The 14,784-nt window shown below is 40.8% G+C and overlaps 1 pseudogene; it reads right to left on the bottom strand.

The window, feature by feature from the left end:
• Positions 1–6,878: 6,878 nt before the first annotated feature.
• Positions 6,879–7,835, bottom strand: LOC140631696 (small ribosomal subunit protein RACK1-like; annotated as a pseudogene).
• Between the last annotated feature and the right edge of the window lie 6,949 nt (positions 7,836–14,784).

Genomic DNA, 14,784 nt, shown 5'->3' with positions numbered 1-14,784 from the left:
AAATTCAAAATGGGTTGGAAGCTAAATGTGAGATCTGAAACAAACAAACAAACAAGCAAAAAAATCATAGAAGAGAAGAGGTCACAAGCAGTAATTTCTCTGACATCAGCGGTAGCAATTTTATCTAGATAGGTCCCCTGAGGCAAAAGCAAAAATTAACTATTTTGACTACATCAATATAGAAAGCTTCCACAGAGCGGAAACAATCAACAAAACTAAAAGGCAACCTATGAAATGGGAGAAGATATTTGCAAAGGACATATCTAATAAAGAGTTAGTATCAAAACATATAAGGAATGTATACAACTCAACACCTCCCCACCACCAAAAAAAAAAAAAAAAGATTACAAATGAGAAGGCTTGGATAGATATTTCTCCAAAGACGACATACAGATGGCCAACTGACACGAGTAAAGATGCTCAACATCACTCATCATCAGGGAAAAGCAAATCAAAACCACAATGAGATATCACCTCACACCTGTCAGAATGGTTAAAATAAAAAACACAAGAAACAAGTGTTGACAAGGATGTGGAGAGAAAGGAACCCTCTTACACTGTTGGTGGGAATGTAAACTGGTGTAGCCACTGTGGAAGACAGTATAGAGGTTTCTCAAAAAATTAAACATAGCATTATCATATAATCCAGTAATTCCATTACTGCGTATCTACCCAAAGATATGAAAACACTAATTCAGGGGCACTGGGTGGTTCAGTCTGTTAAATGTCTGCCTTGGGCTCGAGTTGTGATCTCTGGGTCCTAGGATTGAGCCCCATGTGATGCTCCCTGATCAATGGGAAGTTCTCCTCTCCCTCTCCCCTTACCCCTTCCCTCCCCTTCTTTGCTCTCTTTTGCTCTAAATAAAATCTTTTTAAAAAGTCATTTTTTTAACAATCTTTTTTTAATTTTTTATTTATTTATGATAGTCACAGAGAGAGAAAGAGAGAGAGAGAGAGAGAGAGGCAGAGACACAGGCAGAGGGAGAAGCAGGCTCCATGCACCGGGAGCCCGACGTGGGATTCGATCCCAGGTCTCCAGGATCGCGCCCTGGGCCAAAGGCAGGCGCTAAACCGCTGCGCCACCCAGGGATCCCAAAAGTCATTTTTTTAAAAAAGACTCTCAACTATAGAGAACTGCATAGAATTGTTGAATCACTGTATTGTACACCCAAAACTAATATAATATTGTATGTCAAGTATACTGGAATTAAAATTTAAATTAAAAAAAACTCTAATGAGATACCACCTCACACCAATTACTACATTTTGGCTACTATCAAGAAAAAAAAAAAACAGAAAATAATAAGTGTTGGTAAGACTGTGGAGAAATTGAAACCATTCTTTTTTAAAAATTAATTAATTAATTAATTAATTAATTAATTTTAAGATTTTATTTATTAATTCATGAGAGACACAGAGAGAGAGAGAGAGGCAGAGACACAGGCAGAGGGAGAAGCAGGCTCCATGCAGGGAGCCCAATGCGGGACTCGATCCTGGGACTCCAGGATCACGCCCTGGGCTGAAGGCAGGCGCTAAACCGCTGAGCCACCCAAGGGTCCCCCATTCTGCATTTTTGATAGGAATAAAAAATGGTACAAATGCTATGGAAAACAGAATGGAGGGGCCTCAAAAAATTAACAATGACCCAGCAAATCCTCTGTAGATATACACCATAAAGAATTGAAAGCAGGATCTCAAAAATATACTGGTAACTCATGTTCATAGCAGCGTGATTCACAACCCCTGAAACGTGGAAACAACCCAAGGGTCCATTGAAGTACAAACCAATAAACAAAATGTGATATAATTCATACAATGGAATATTATTCAGCCTTAAAAATGAAGAATTTTCTGATAAATGTAACATAGGTAAACCTTGAGGACATTATGCTAAGTAACAGAAAACAATCCCAAAAGACAAATACTGATCGATTCCACTTATATGAGATACTTAGATTAGTCAAAACCATAGAGACAGGATGTAGAATGGTGGTTGTCAGGGAAAAAGGGGGCTATTGTTTAATGGATACAGTTTCAGGGATATAAGATTAAAGACAGATGGTGGTGATGGTTGCACAGCATTATGAATGTGTTTAATACCACTGATCTGTACAATTGAAATGGTTAGGATGGTAAATTTTATCATGTGTATTTTACCACAATAAAAAAACTTGGAAAAAAACATCTTTATCATCCATCACTAATAGTACTAATCATTAATCCATCATTAATCCTCCCTACTATTGCCTATGTCCAGCCAGAGGACAGACTAGCCACAGGCTGAATCCAGGCCAGAGACAGTTTTTTTTTCTTTAATTTGTTGCTAATATAAAAACTGGGAGTCTAGGGACGCCTGGGTGGCTTACTGGTTGGGCATCTGCCTTTGGCTCAGGGGGTGATCCTGGAGACCTGGGATCGAGTCCCACATCGGGTTCCCTACATGGAGCCTGCTTCTCCCTCTGCCTGTGCCTCTGCCTCTCTCTGTGTATGTCTCTCATGAATAAATAAATAAAATCTTTAAAAAAACAAAAACAAAACAAGACAAAAACTAAAACAAAAAAACTGGCAGTCTCCAGATACTATTTTCCACTGAGGAGAACCAAGATTCTTTGGACATATGATATTTCCAAGTTTGGGCAGGAAATTGTAAAAGATGACCTGGGACAACTTGTCCAACGAGATAGTAAAGAAGTTACCAACTTCTTAACTTTGGGTTGTGCCAAATGACTCAGGAGCCAACTTGCAGAGGCTCAGATGTATAAAATGCGAGATTGTTTTATCATCAACAAGAACTGCAATACATTAAAAATATTTAAACACACCAAATATATTTAAATCTGTGAGTTCATAAGCATAATACAAATAATTAATTGATAACCAGGGAAGATGCTTGGGAACTAGCTCATTATTTTGAAAATATATAAGTAACGGGAAAGAATCAAGCATCCCCTAAACAAAGTACACTGTCATGTAACCAATAATGGATAAGGGAAAGTTTCTCTTTACAGAAGTATTCTAGCTATTAAGTAAAGAGGTCCTTAGGTGCACACACACACAACATATATATATATTAGAAAATCACTATTCTGCAACCTCAAAAAACTAGTTGAACCAGATATTCAATAACAAAGGCTGGGTTGCCTGGGTGGCTCAGTAGTTGAGTGTCTGCCTTTGGCTCAGGCTGTGATCCCAGGGTCCCGGGATGGAGACCCAGATGGATACCCGTATCAGGCTCCCCGCAGGGGACCTGCTTCTCCCTCTGCCTATGTCTCTGCCCCTCTCTGTCTCTCTCATGAATAACTTTTTTTAAAAAAATATTTTTAAAAAATGGCTAATATTACAGAGAGACATCATATTACATGTCTCTGGCATATGAAAGAACACAATGCCACTTATTTAGTAGGTTCACCCAAAAAAGTTAAGCTGAAATTTGATCAAGCCTCTATATCTGACTACCAGTTCACAGAAAATACAGAGGAAAGGTGAAAATACTAAATGATGCTCTAAGGATGCAATCAGAAAAACCCAGAGTCTGGGAAAGTTTACAGAACAAATAACCCAGGTTCTTTAACACATGAGAAAAAATGCAAGATCCGTGAGTGATTATATTCTAATACTCAATAGCACTGAAGTACAGACTTTAAGCATTAGAGTGTCTTAGAGACAAGTACTACCTCTGTCATTTATTAGCCATTTGCATGAAGAAGTTAATTTAACCTCTTTAAGCTTAGGCTTCTTTACCCATAAAATGGTCATACTGATAGCAACTATCTCATAGAGTTGTGAGGATTGAGATAATGGACAAAAAACACTTAGCTCATTGCCTAACTTATGGAAACATGCACAATAAGAGCTATGTTTATAATCTTTATCATTAAAGAATGTGTGCCGAATGAATGATTAAATGAATGACTAGAATTAATAGGTTAAAAATACTGAATATAAACTATTCTTAGCTGATAATGTTGGCTACATCATTTACTCCATATTTATTGGGCACTGAAGTGGTGCAGGCGGTACAAAAATGAGTAAAATGTGACCTCTACACTTGGACTTCTGCCTTTTAAAAAAGAAATCCTCCATGTCTTAACCGCAAGGAATACTACCTAATGAGACTGCCAAGACCCCTCTAACAGTCTGCTGGGAAGAACTTTTAGAATGGAGGACTATCACTCATCATTCTTTCCTCCAGAACCTGATCAAGGGGTGGATAATGCTCATTGTCACGAGACTGTACTCCCTATCATTGAAACACTTCAGAATTATTAACATTCTTATCAGACTTTAGCTTGTTGTCTGGTTCTTTTCTGCTCTTGTCACTGCCACCTGTTCCTCCTTTCTATCCACAAGGTCTCCTTCTGCTACTGACACTGAGGGAGGATCAGAAGATAGACATATTCCTCAGTATGACTTGGACATGGAAGAAAATAAGCAAACAACCTTGCCAGAATGTTAAGAGAACAAGTACTTCCTCATTAGAGAAAAGACAATGGACCTACTTAAAAACTGAGATCCGAATGACTAATGCAGTACAGACAGTTCCCACCTTAGAAACGCTTGACTTACAAACAACCCAGATACGCATTGCTGCCCTGCCTCAGCCCCAACCCAGGAAGCTGCTGTTATCATGGGAACAAATGGGTGCATGAAAGGGGGGAAAAATGAAGATTTTATAAAATCAAGGGGGCTCGGGCAGCCCCGGTGGCTCAGCAGTTTAGCGCCACCTTCAGCCCAGGGTGTGATCCCAGGGTCCTGGGATTGAGTTCCACATCGGGCTCCCTGCATGGAGGAGCCTGCTTCTCCCTCTGCCTATGTCTGTCTCTGCCTCTCTCTCTCTCTCTCTGTGTCTGTCATGAATAAATAAATAAAATCTTAAAAAAAAAAATCAAGGGGGCTCAAAATAAGAGGGAAAATTTGAGACAAGAATAGCTTGTTTTCCCACCCATATTGTAAATTTATTCATTTAACTTTGTTTTACTGCCTGAAATTCTATATTTATAGAGAGCCATGGTTAGCAAACAGTTCTTTTTAAAAAAGACAACTGCTTTTAATGGGAGTTTTTGCAGTACTCTAGTATTTCTGGGCCAATTTTTCACTAATGATATGAGAGATTTTTAATGTCCGGGGGGCTTGTTGGTTTTTTTTTTTTAAGAACTTATTTATTTATTTGTTTGTTTATTTTTTTGTTGTTGTTTATTTATTTATTTATGAGAGACACAGAGAGAGAGTGTCAGAGAGATAGACAGAGGGAGAAGCAGGCTCCTCGCAGGAAGCCTGATGTGGGACTCCATCCCCAGACTAGGTTCATGCCCTGAGCCAAAGGCTCAACCGCTGAGCTACCCAGGTGTTCCAATGGCAGGTTTTTTTTTTAAAGTCAGTATTTAAATAAATAAATAAATAAATAAATAAATAAATAAATAAATAAGATTAAGTCAGTATTTTTAATGAGATAGGAAGACTGCCCTGACATCACCTACAACAGTAGGTAGTCAGCACCATTGGCTCAGCATCCTGAGCAAGGGACATGCCCTGGTAAGCATATGTCACAGCCACCACATACAGAAAACCCAACTACCGTTTGTACATACAACAGGAAAGGAGCCCCCTGAAGCTCTTATTTTTGAGGGTCTCTAAAATGGATGACATAGACCTGAGACAGTCTGCAGCAAAGCCCACCCCCTGGAGGAAGGCCAATTGAAGTCAGAGAGGCCAACACTGAGCCAAAAAGAAGCTGATCTGAAAAACACATTAAGGAAACAGACACAGAGAAAGAGAAAGATGGGTTAAAAATCCTGCTGAAGTCACTAAACTCCTAGAAATGATGCACTTCCTAGTTACAAAAGCCAACATAGTCTTCATACTCTGAATCGTGTTTCTTGTCCCTTATAAACAGAAGTCCTAGAACAGCTTCATTTTCAGACCCACTGTTTTACTTCCTGGCTGGTCTCCTGCCTAACCGCTCAGCAGGTGCTTGCCTGGTTTCCCAGAGAAGTGACCTCTCTGCCTCAGGGCCTAGTGTCCTAAGGGCAGCAGCAGAAGCAATACTGGCTAGTGCCCCAGGTCACCTTCTCTCCCAGGAGCCTGCCTATGAGGGGGAAATGCTATACAGTGAGGTGCAGCATCTCTTCCTAAGAATGTCACCTGGGGGCAGTCCTGGGTGGCTCAGTGAATTAGCGCCTGCCTTCGGCCCAGGGTGTGATCCTGGAGTCCCGGGATCGAGTCCCGCGTGGGGCTCCCTGCATGGAGCCTGTTTCTCCCTCTGCCTTTGTCTCTGCCTCTCTCTCTCTCTCTCTCTCTGTCTCCCATTAATAAATAAATAAATTCTTAAATAAAAAAAAAGAATGATCTGGGCCCTCATTTTCTTCATTTCCTCAAGGTGCTGGATATACCTTGAAGAGTACTAACTAGAATTCCAAATATCTCTTGACAGTTTTTTATTTTTTGTTTTTTTTCCTCTCAACAGATTTTGAAAAGAGTGGAGATACACTGTGAGAGTCACCAAAGCTGGGGTGCAAATATTTACACTATAGAATAAGTGAAGTTGAACAGTGGAATACTATGCATAACCAATGGGCGTTTATTTCATTTCAGGTTTTAGCTAATTTTATTTCATTGTAGTTTGTGTAGTCATTTCCCAGAAATTACATGACCTTCTCAGATGTTTTTAGATTTTTTTTTTTTTTACATTTTACTACAAGGGGAAAAAAAAAACTAAAAAAAGAGAAAAAGAGAGAGAGGGAGAGAGACTATATTTAATTCTACTTTTCTAAAATAAGTATTTCCTTCCAGTTTGCATGTAATGTATTTCTTTTTTTATTTTATTTTAAAGGTTAGAAAACCAATTTTTTTTTTTATTTCTAAAGCTCTGCCATAGATTTCTAGTGGGTGCTGATGGTCACCGGCCACGTGCATACCAGGTTGTCCGTGTAGCAGGCAAACAGTCTGGCCATCAGCAGACCGGGCTAGGGAGGTATACCAGGATGGCTCCACGCTGCTGCTGGTACTGATAACTTTCTGCTTCAGTTAATCTACAGTTGTCTTGACTTCTAAGTCCAGACCTTGGTGCTGGGGCCTGTGGCAGCATAGAGCCGGTATCCGGACTGAAGTACAGGGCACTGATGATGTCCGCACCATCTGGAGTAGAAAGCCACTTGCCTTTGTTGAGGTCCCACAGCATGGCCTGGCCATCCTTGCCTCCAGAAGCACAGAGAGATCCATCTGAACAGACAGTCACAGTGTTCAGGTAGTCTGTGTGACCAATGTGATTGGTCTTCCACTTGCAGTTTGGCTGGTTCCATACTTTGACCAGTTTGTCCCACCCACAGGAGATAATGATGGGATTGCTGCTACTGGATGAGAAGCAGACACAAGACACCCACTCAGAATGGCTTTTATGCTGGACAGTACATTCTACTACTTGGTGATGGAGCCAGAGACAATTTGTAGGGTTGTCAGAGGAGAAGTCCCCACTCAACACATCCTTGGTATGGCCTACAGATCTACATACCAGTTGTGAGATCCCAAAACCAAAAGGTTCCATCACAGGAGTCTGAGAGGGCAAACTGGCCATCTGAGGAGATGAACACGTCACTAACAAAGTGGGAATGACCCAAGGAGCATACGGTGGATGCCCTAATTAGTCTCATCTCTGGTCAGCTTCTACATGATGAAAGTCTTATCTTGAGAGGCTCAGTCATGGCAGCAGCTAGAGCGGGTGTCCCTGCAGTGACAAGGATGGAGCTGGATGGCTCAGAGAGACCAGCGCCACAGCTCCTCTGGCCACTGCCCTGCTGAGGAAGAAAAGCTGCATCTGCTGTATTTCCATGTTTCCACATGTGAAATCCCAGTAATGTAAAAGTCTGTTTGCCTTTTCACTTATATTAAAAAGTAAATGCTTTTCTCCATGGCTGATCTTCATAAATATAATTTAATAGCTATATATGTAATATAATGTAACTATAAACAGAAATATGATGTGATAATTCTATCTCTTCCAATAGACATAGAATTTACATGATATTCATAACTTATCTAGTCACTAGACACTTTAATTTTTTCCCAATAAAATAGGATTATTGGTCAAAAATCTATGAATAGCTCTTGCTCTGTATTATGTAAAATCCATTTTCAAAAGAATGATTTCAAGTCACTCCACTAGCCAAGTGTGGGTGTATGTGTATGAATGTTTCACTTATTATACAAGAGATCCCATCTTCAGTATTATCTTCTTATTTTTCTTTTTCTTGTATAATATGCATTACATGTTACCTTAGGGGACATCATATAAATTGAAACCTGAATTTCCGAAAGAATAATTAAGACTTAAGAAAGGAGACAAAAATGAAAGCTTGCAAGTATGCAATTTTCCTATTTCTAAATCTTTTGAAAGTTAGCATTATTAACATATACTATTTATAATTCTTTTCCCTATTTTAGACACTGCAGCTTACAGAGAAGAATGTAATCTTATATGGGCATGCTCTTCTACCAGCAAGGACTCTGGTTTCACAGAGCATTAAAACAAAGATGCAAATCTGCCTTTTTATACTCCACCAAAAAATGGGTATACCTTGTGAAAGACAAACCTGGAAGGAACAGAAGATAGGAGTCAGAGAAGGCAAAACCTAGAGATTTAAGAGGTTTTACAGAGTCACAAAGAAGAGAAGCAAATATTTATGAACCAATACCATTCAAAAATCTTCCATGCTTTTCCGACACATGATGCATCTACCTTCCCTGTTCCAAGGTCTGAGTCTTTCTTGGAGACAGGTATCCAAGCTGCAAATCTCCAGGGTGCCTTCCTTAGGAAGGAAGCTGTGACAGGCTGAGGTGGGCTATGGAGCCCTTGCTAAAGACTCTGGAACCATCTTTAATTCTGGAATTCTGCCAAGAATGAGGAGCAGCTCTGGGCTAGACTTGGAACAATGAAGACCAAAATGACTGAACATTTAAACAGCTGCGGTCAGGCTCCAGAGACTAGCAGTCCTGACACAGATTGCATGCAAACTTGACGGACTGTTTCCAACTCCTTGCTTGTTTATCAAAGAAATGTATGTAGTCATCGTAAAAGCACATAGCTAGTTAAATAATGATTATATCCGGGATCCCTGGGTGGCGCAGCAGTTTGGCGCCTGCCTTTGGCCCAGGGCGCGTTCCTGGAGACCCGGGATCGAATCCCACATCGGGCTCCCGGTGCATGGAGCCTGCTTCTCCCTCTGCCTGTGTCTCTGCCTCTCTCTCTCTGTGTGTGACTATCATAAATAAATAAAAATTAAAAAAAAATGATTATATCCCAAATGCCATACTCTAAACTCTTGGATTTATACAGTTCACCCATAGGCTTTTGTTGTTAAGTATGTCACAGAAAAAAAAAAGACACAATTTCTGACCCAAATTATTTTAGAATTATTCTACAAGAGTATAGAAGGTAATATATGTAAGGTGCTTGGTACATTCAACCCTTCATTCATTCAACAAATTTTTGCTGAGTACCTATTGAGCATTAGAAATTCAGTGATGAATTGGGAACATACATTTTCAGAGCTGGAACAAGAGAGGGCAGACAAATAAATATATCCTGATAATTAATTAAACTAATAAATATAATTTATGTAACAGAAAATTAGGTTAAGTCCCCAAAGATCACATAAGGAACTGAAATGGAGGATGACAAAGTTGAGGTGGTGGGAGGATCCTAAATGAGATGGCTTTTTGCACTTTACAGCATCTATCATTTCCAAGATCTATGCTAGTCCTTCCTTCTTCCTCTAGCCTCTACCAGTCTACAGCTGCTGCAAAGCCCCCATCTCACGTGTATACACAGTACATAGTCACACATATGCAGTCCCCTTTTCTGATGACCCCAAGACTTAGCTCAGTGAGACTAGAAAACCCTACTTTAAAGAAACTGCAGGCAATAGGCACTCCTAGCAGCCCAAAATGATATATGGTTATGGAACTAGCTTGACATTTTTTTATCATCATGTTAATCTCTCATAGCGCGTTAACCAAAACAACCCACTGAACAAAGAGCATTTGGGAGAAAGAGTATTTGACTTTAAACTGAGAGAGAAAAACTTAGGAGTAGGAGAGGATAGTCAGCATTCACGAGGCACTTGTGTAGACTGCTGCCATTCACACTCTCCACTGAAAGTCTCTATCCATTCACTACCAACTCAGCGTGGAATCAATTCTCCTGAGGTTAGAAGTAATCTAACTCTAATTTTCAGGGCAGTCCTCACCATTTCAAAAGAAATTAGATAAACCCCATCTGGGAACTTGTACCTGAAGGCTGCTTCCTGCAAGTCTCTGGGAGAAGGTTCAGGAAGCCCAGCCATGGGATCACACCAACTGCATACATCTCACCAGGCTAAGAGGGTGAGGAGGAGGGCAACTTCCAGGCTTTGACTCACACACACTCCCACCTGTGTGCTTAATTAATGAGTGAGGGCAGGCATACATTGTTGACCAGATGGTCTTCTTGTCTTAAATGAAAACCAAGAGTCATGTTGTAGTTCTGTAACTCTGTCCCAACTCTGTCCTAATTTTTTTATTTTGGCAAAATTCAGATAAAATGAAGTCATAGAAAAGAACTCAAAGATGCCATAAATTCTTGTTGGATCTTTCTGGCTACAGTTTAAAGAGATACACATGAGGTCTCCTTAATTGGAATCACGTGGGATAATTTAACCTTAAAGAGAAAACAAATGAATAACAGGTTTAGTTTTTGTTTGAAATAATATGCAGTCACCAAGAAGGAACTGCAGTTCTATTTAATCCCATTAATTACTTGGAGGGCTTGTTAAAAGTAAGATTTATCCTGAAGCCTCAGGTTCTTATATAGTCTGGCAAATCCATTGGTATAAAGGTACAAAAACCACGTCTTCATTCAAAGAAATAAATGCCAAAGTATGATATTTGGGGCTGTAGCTCTTAGTGGGAAAGGTCCTAGTGACAGCTCCTGACCTCACCTAGACAGGTTGACTTCTGTATGAGGTTAGCACTGCTGGTCAAGAGAGTTGATTATGCAGCTGCAACTGACATAAACATTTCTTGGTCATTCGTAGGCTATTATAGAACCTGAGTTGGCTTGTGGACAAGAAAAAGACCAAAAATCAATTTATATCTGTGGGATTAAAATGTAATTAAGAAGACTTTTTAAAAATATGTGATGCCCAAGCACAGCAGTTACCCCAGCGGTGCCTGGCGTATAGTTGCCAGAGGAACTGCTGCTTGTGTCTTAGGCCATGTGGGTGGGTGTTAAAGAGCCCATATGGTATGATGCTCATTTCCTGCATTCTAGGCAAACAGCAGGTGGACTGCCTTCCGATCTCCTAACAGGCAAAACCACTATACAAATTCCAAAATTTGGTGGGCAGTGTAAATCCATGAGAAGAGTGCAAGGGCACTGAAGGAGAAATAAGCACCTCTTATATGACGATGATGTGATGATACAATATTTGAGATTATTAATGCATTTCTATTAATAGTTAACTCTAGTTCCTAACTGACTTATGACTGCATATCCAGAGCCATGTAAAGGGGACTCCTGGGTGGCTCAGCAGTTGAGTGTCTGCCTTTGGCTCAGGGCGTGATCCTGGAGTCTCAGGATTGAGTACCACATTGGGCTCTTCATGTGGCGCCTGCTTCTCCCTCTGCCTATGTCTCTGCCTCTCCCTCTCGGTCATGAATAAATAAATAAAATCTTAAAAAAAAAAAAAAAAAAAAGAAAAAGAAAAGGCCAGGGCAGCGGTTTAGCACCGCCTTCAGCCCAGAGCGTGATCCTGGAGACCCAGGATCAAGTCCCATGTCAGGCTCCCTGCATGGGGCCTGCTTCTCCCTCTGCCTGTGTCTCTGCCTCTGTCTCTCTGTGTCTCTCATGAATAAATAAATAGAATCTTTTAAAAATATTTTTTTAAAAAAGCCATGTAAATGTCTTTATCATGTAAAGATTTTGCCTCTCTGTCCTTCAAGTTGAGCAAAGAGGTTTAGTGGCATACATGCTGTCCCTGTAGACAAGAAGCTGAAGGAGAAAGGCTGTCCTGATCAGTACCTAAAAATCGTGGGTAAGAGTGGGGAGGGGAAGTAAGCTATTTGACATGTGAACTGACTGGCCTGGGAAGCAAAATCAAAGGAGTTTTTTACCTACTCCCCATTTAGAATCTTGGAATGAGAACTCCATGCAAAGGATCCTGCCAACCTCTGGCAAGGTGTTAGGGTGGATGAGCTGAGGAAAAGTAGAAGAAAAGACCGTGCCTTTTGCCCCTACAGTCTGTGCATGGTGTGCAAAGAGTCCAGAAAGATCCTCTGTGTCCTGGTGAGAGTCTGAGGAAAGGCTGTGAGAACCACTAGACTTACAGAGGCCTGGAGTTGGTAAAAGGAGGCCTGCAAGAAGGCCTCCAGACTTCCAATAATTGGAGGCAGTGTCAAGTCACCAACAGACAGCAGTAGGTACCACTATTCACCAGAAGATCAAATGGAATTAGCCTCTCTGTAATGGATGTCAGTTCAGACTAAACCACCCATCCCATCCCAAGTATAGTGAAAAAAGATAACGTGAAAACTTCCTCTGTCACCAGGAGACCTCATAAGCTTTTTCTGTACACAGAGAAACCATCTATGAGATAATAGAAAAATATATATATATTGGCCTCTGCCCTCAATTCCTGGCACAGAGCTCCTAAAATCCTTTTAATCTCCTAAGTGTAATTTCCTAGGAGTATCTTTTGCTCTAATGTTTGGTCTTTGACCTTATACCTAACACAGGGCTCCTAAATCCCTTGGAGTTTTCTGGGTGATAGCAATGTCTTTTGTTCTAATGAGGTGACTCTTTATGGGCTCTTGAACGGGTAGCTGGTCACCAGAAAGATCAAGCCATGATAAGAAGCTTAGAATTTTCAGTCCCAACTCCCTTTCCCCAGAGAGGACAGAAGGAATGAAAATGGACTTTATGATCAATCACACCTACCTGAGGAAATCTCCATAAAAATCCCCAAAGCATGGGTTTTGGAGAGCTTCCAAGTCGATAAGCACATGGAGGTACTGGCAGAGTGGCTGTCCAGAGAGGGACCGAGACTCCGTGATCCTCCCCACATACTTTGTCCTACACATACGTCTCCTTCACCTGGATGTCCATCTGCACCCTTTATCATACCCTTTTATAATAAAGTGGGAAACACTAAGTAAACTGTTTTCCTGAGTTCTATGAGCCACTCTAGCAAATTAATTGAACCCAAGGAGGGGGCTGCAAGAACTTCTGGTTTATAGCTGATGGATCAGAAGTATAGGTGACAACCCGAGCTTGCAAGCAGCATGTGAAATTGAGTCGGGACAGTTGTGGGGTTGAGCCCTTAAGATCTACCTCCAGGTGGATAGTGTCCGAATCTGTTTACATTACAGGACCTCCGGGTGGTGTTGCAGGGAACTGCTTGGTCAAGGGAAACTCCCCCAGAGCTCTGTCAGAAGTGTTGAAAGTGAGGCAGTGCTGTGAGAGGAAAAGAGAAGCACAGAAGGAAGAAAGTTTTTCTTTATGCCATCTTTGGGGAAAATATGATAAGGGAAGGGGGCGATAGCTCCATTATGGAGACAGATTTCTGACTGGCTAAACATTTCCTTGGAAATCTTTTAAAACCCAGAGAAGGTAACATGGTTTCTCTCACCCCCAAAAGCAGCCCTCTGCTATCTAGCAGTGGGTTATGAGAAAGATCTCTTACAGGTAGTAAAGAAGCTACGTTTTCTTTGTACACTGAGGTGGAAGGTATAAATCACTGTATAGTATGTAGTATTATTACCTGTACCCTTTAACAGTTGAAGAAATTGAGGCACAGAAAGATTAAGTGACTTTCTCAAAATCAGTGATGGGGTGAGAATTTGGACTCCAGCACTCACGATGTAGAACCCACACTCTTAACCCTTAGACTATGTGTTCACAAAGACCTTCCTGTTGTATGGTATATATTTCAAAGAGCTTCCTACATAGACCTCTATTACTCGACCAAGGACAATTTTGAAATTATATTGTTTTCTGACAAAAAGAACTTATTTATATAAATTGTGTATATATTCGGGACATCTGCCTTCTGCTCGGGTCGTGATCCCAGAGTCCTGGGATCTAGTCCCACACCGGGCTCCCTGCAGGGAGCCTGCCTCTCCCTCTGCCTGTGCCTCTGTCTCTCTCTCTCTGTCTCTCATGAATAAATAAATAAAGTCTTTATAAAAAATTGTGTGTATATTCTTACAGACAGAGAATTATCTGTCATGATACCCACCAGGAGATTGAGAATTGTTGACCCTGGGTAGCAGAATTTGGAATGATCTATAAATTTTTCCTTATTCTTTCCCATTGGATTAAAATTCTGATAAGACCCTGGCTTCACTTTACAAGTAGAAACATACAGTGAGGGCTGCATTAATCAGGAGAGAACTGGCTTCACTACAGCGATACATCTCAAAATCTCAGTGGCTTGACACGTGCAAGTTTCTTTCTTGCTGGAGATCTGGCGGTTTCCTTCTGAATCGTAACTCGGCAATTGGACCCATGTCTATCTTACAGCTCCACCACTTCAATCCTTGATCTCTAGGGTCATAGAGGTAAGGGATAAAGGAGAATGAAGAATTTACACCTGCTAGTAAATGCTTCCACTGGCCCAGAACCAGTCACACGACCCCGCTTAAACAATAAGGGATGGGAAGTGTAGCCTACCATGTACCCCACCAGGAAAGAACTGGACATCGGAAAACACAAGTAATCTCTGTCATAGTGTGATTTCCATTTGAAGAACTTAA

The sequence above is a fragment of the Canis lupus genome, chromosome 4 (genome assembly GCF_048164855.1).
Source record: "Canis lupus baileyi chromosome 4, mCanLup2.hap1, whole genome shotgun sequence".
NCBI lineage: Eukaryota > Metazoa > Chordata > Mammalia > Carnivora > Canidae > Canis > Canis lupus.
This window is presented reverse-complemented; position numbering and strand designations above follow the sequence as displayed.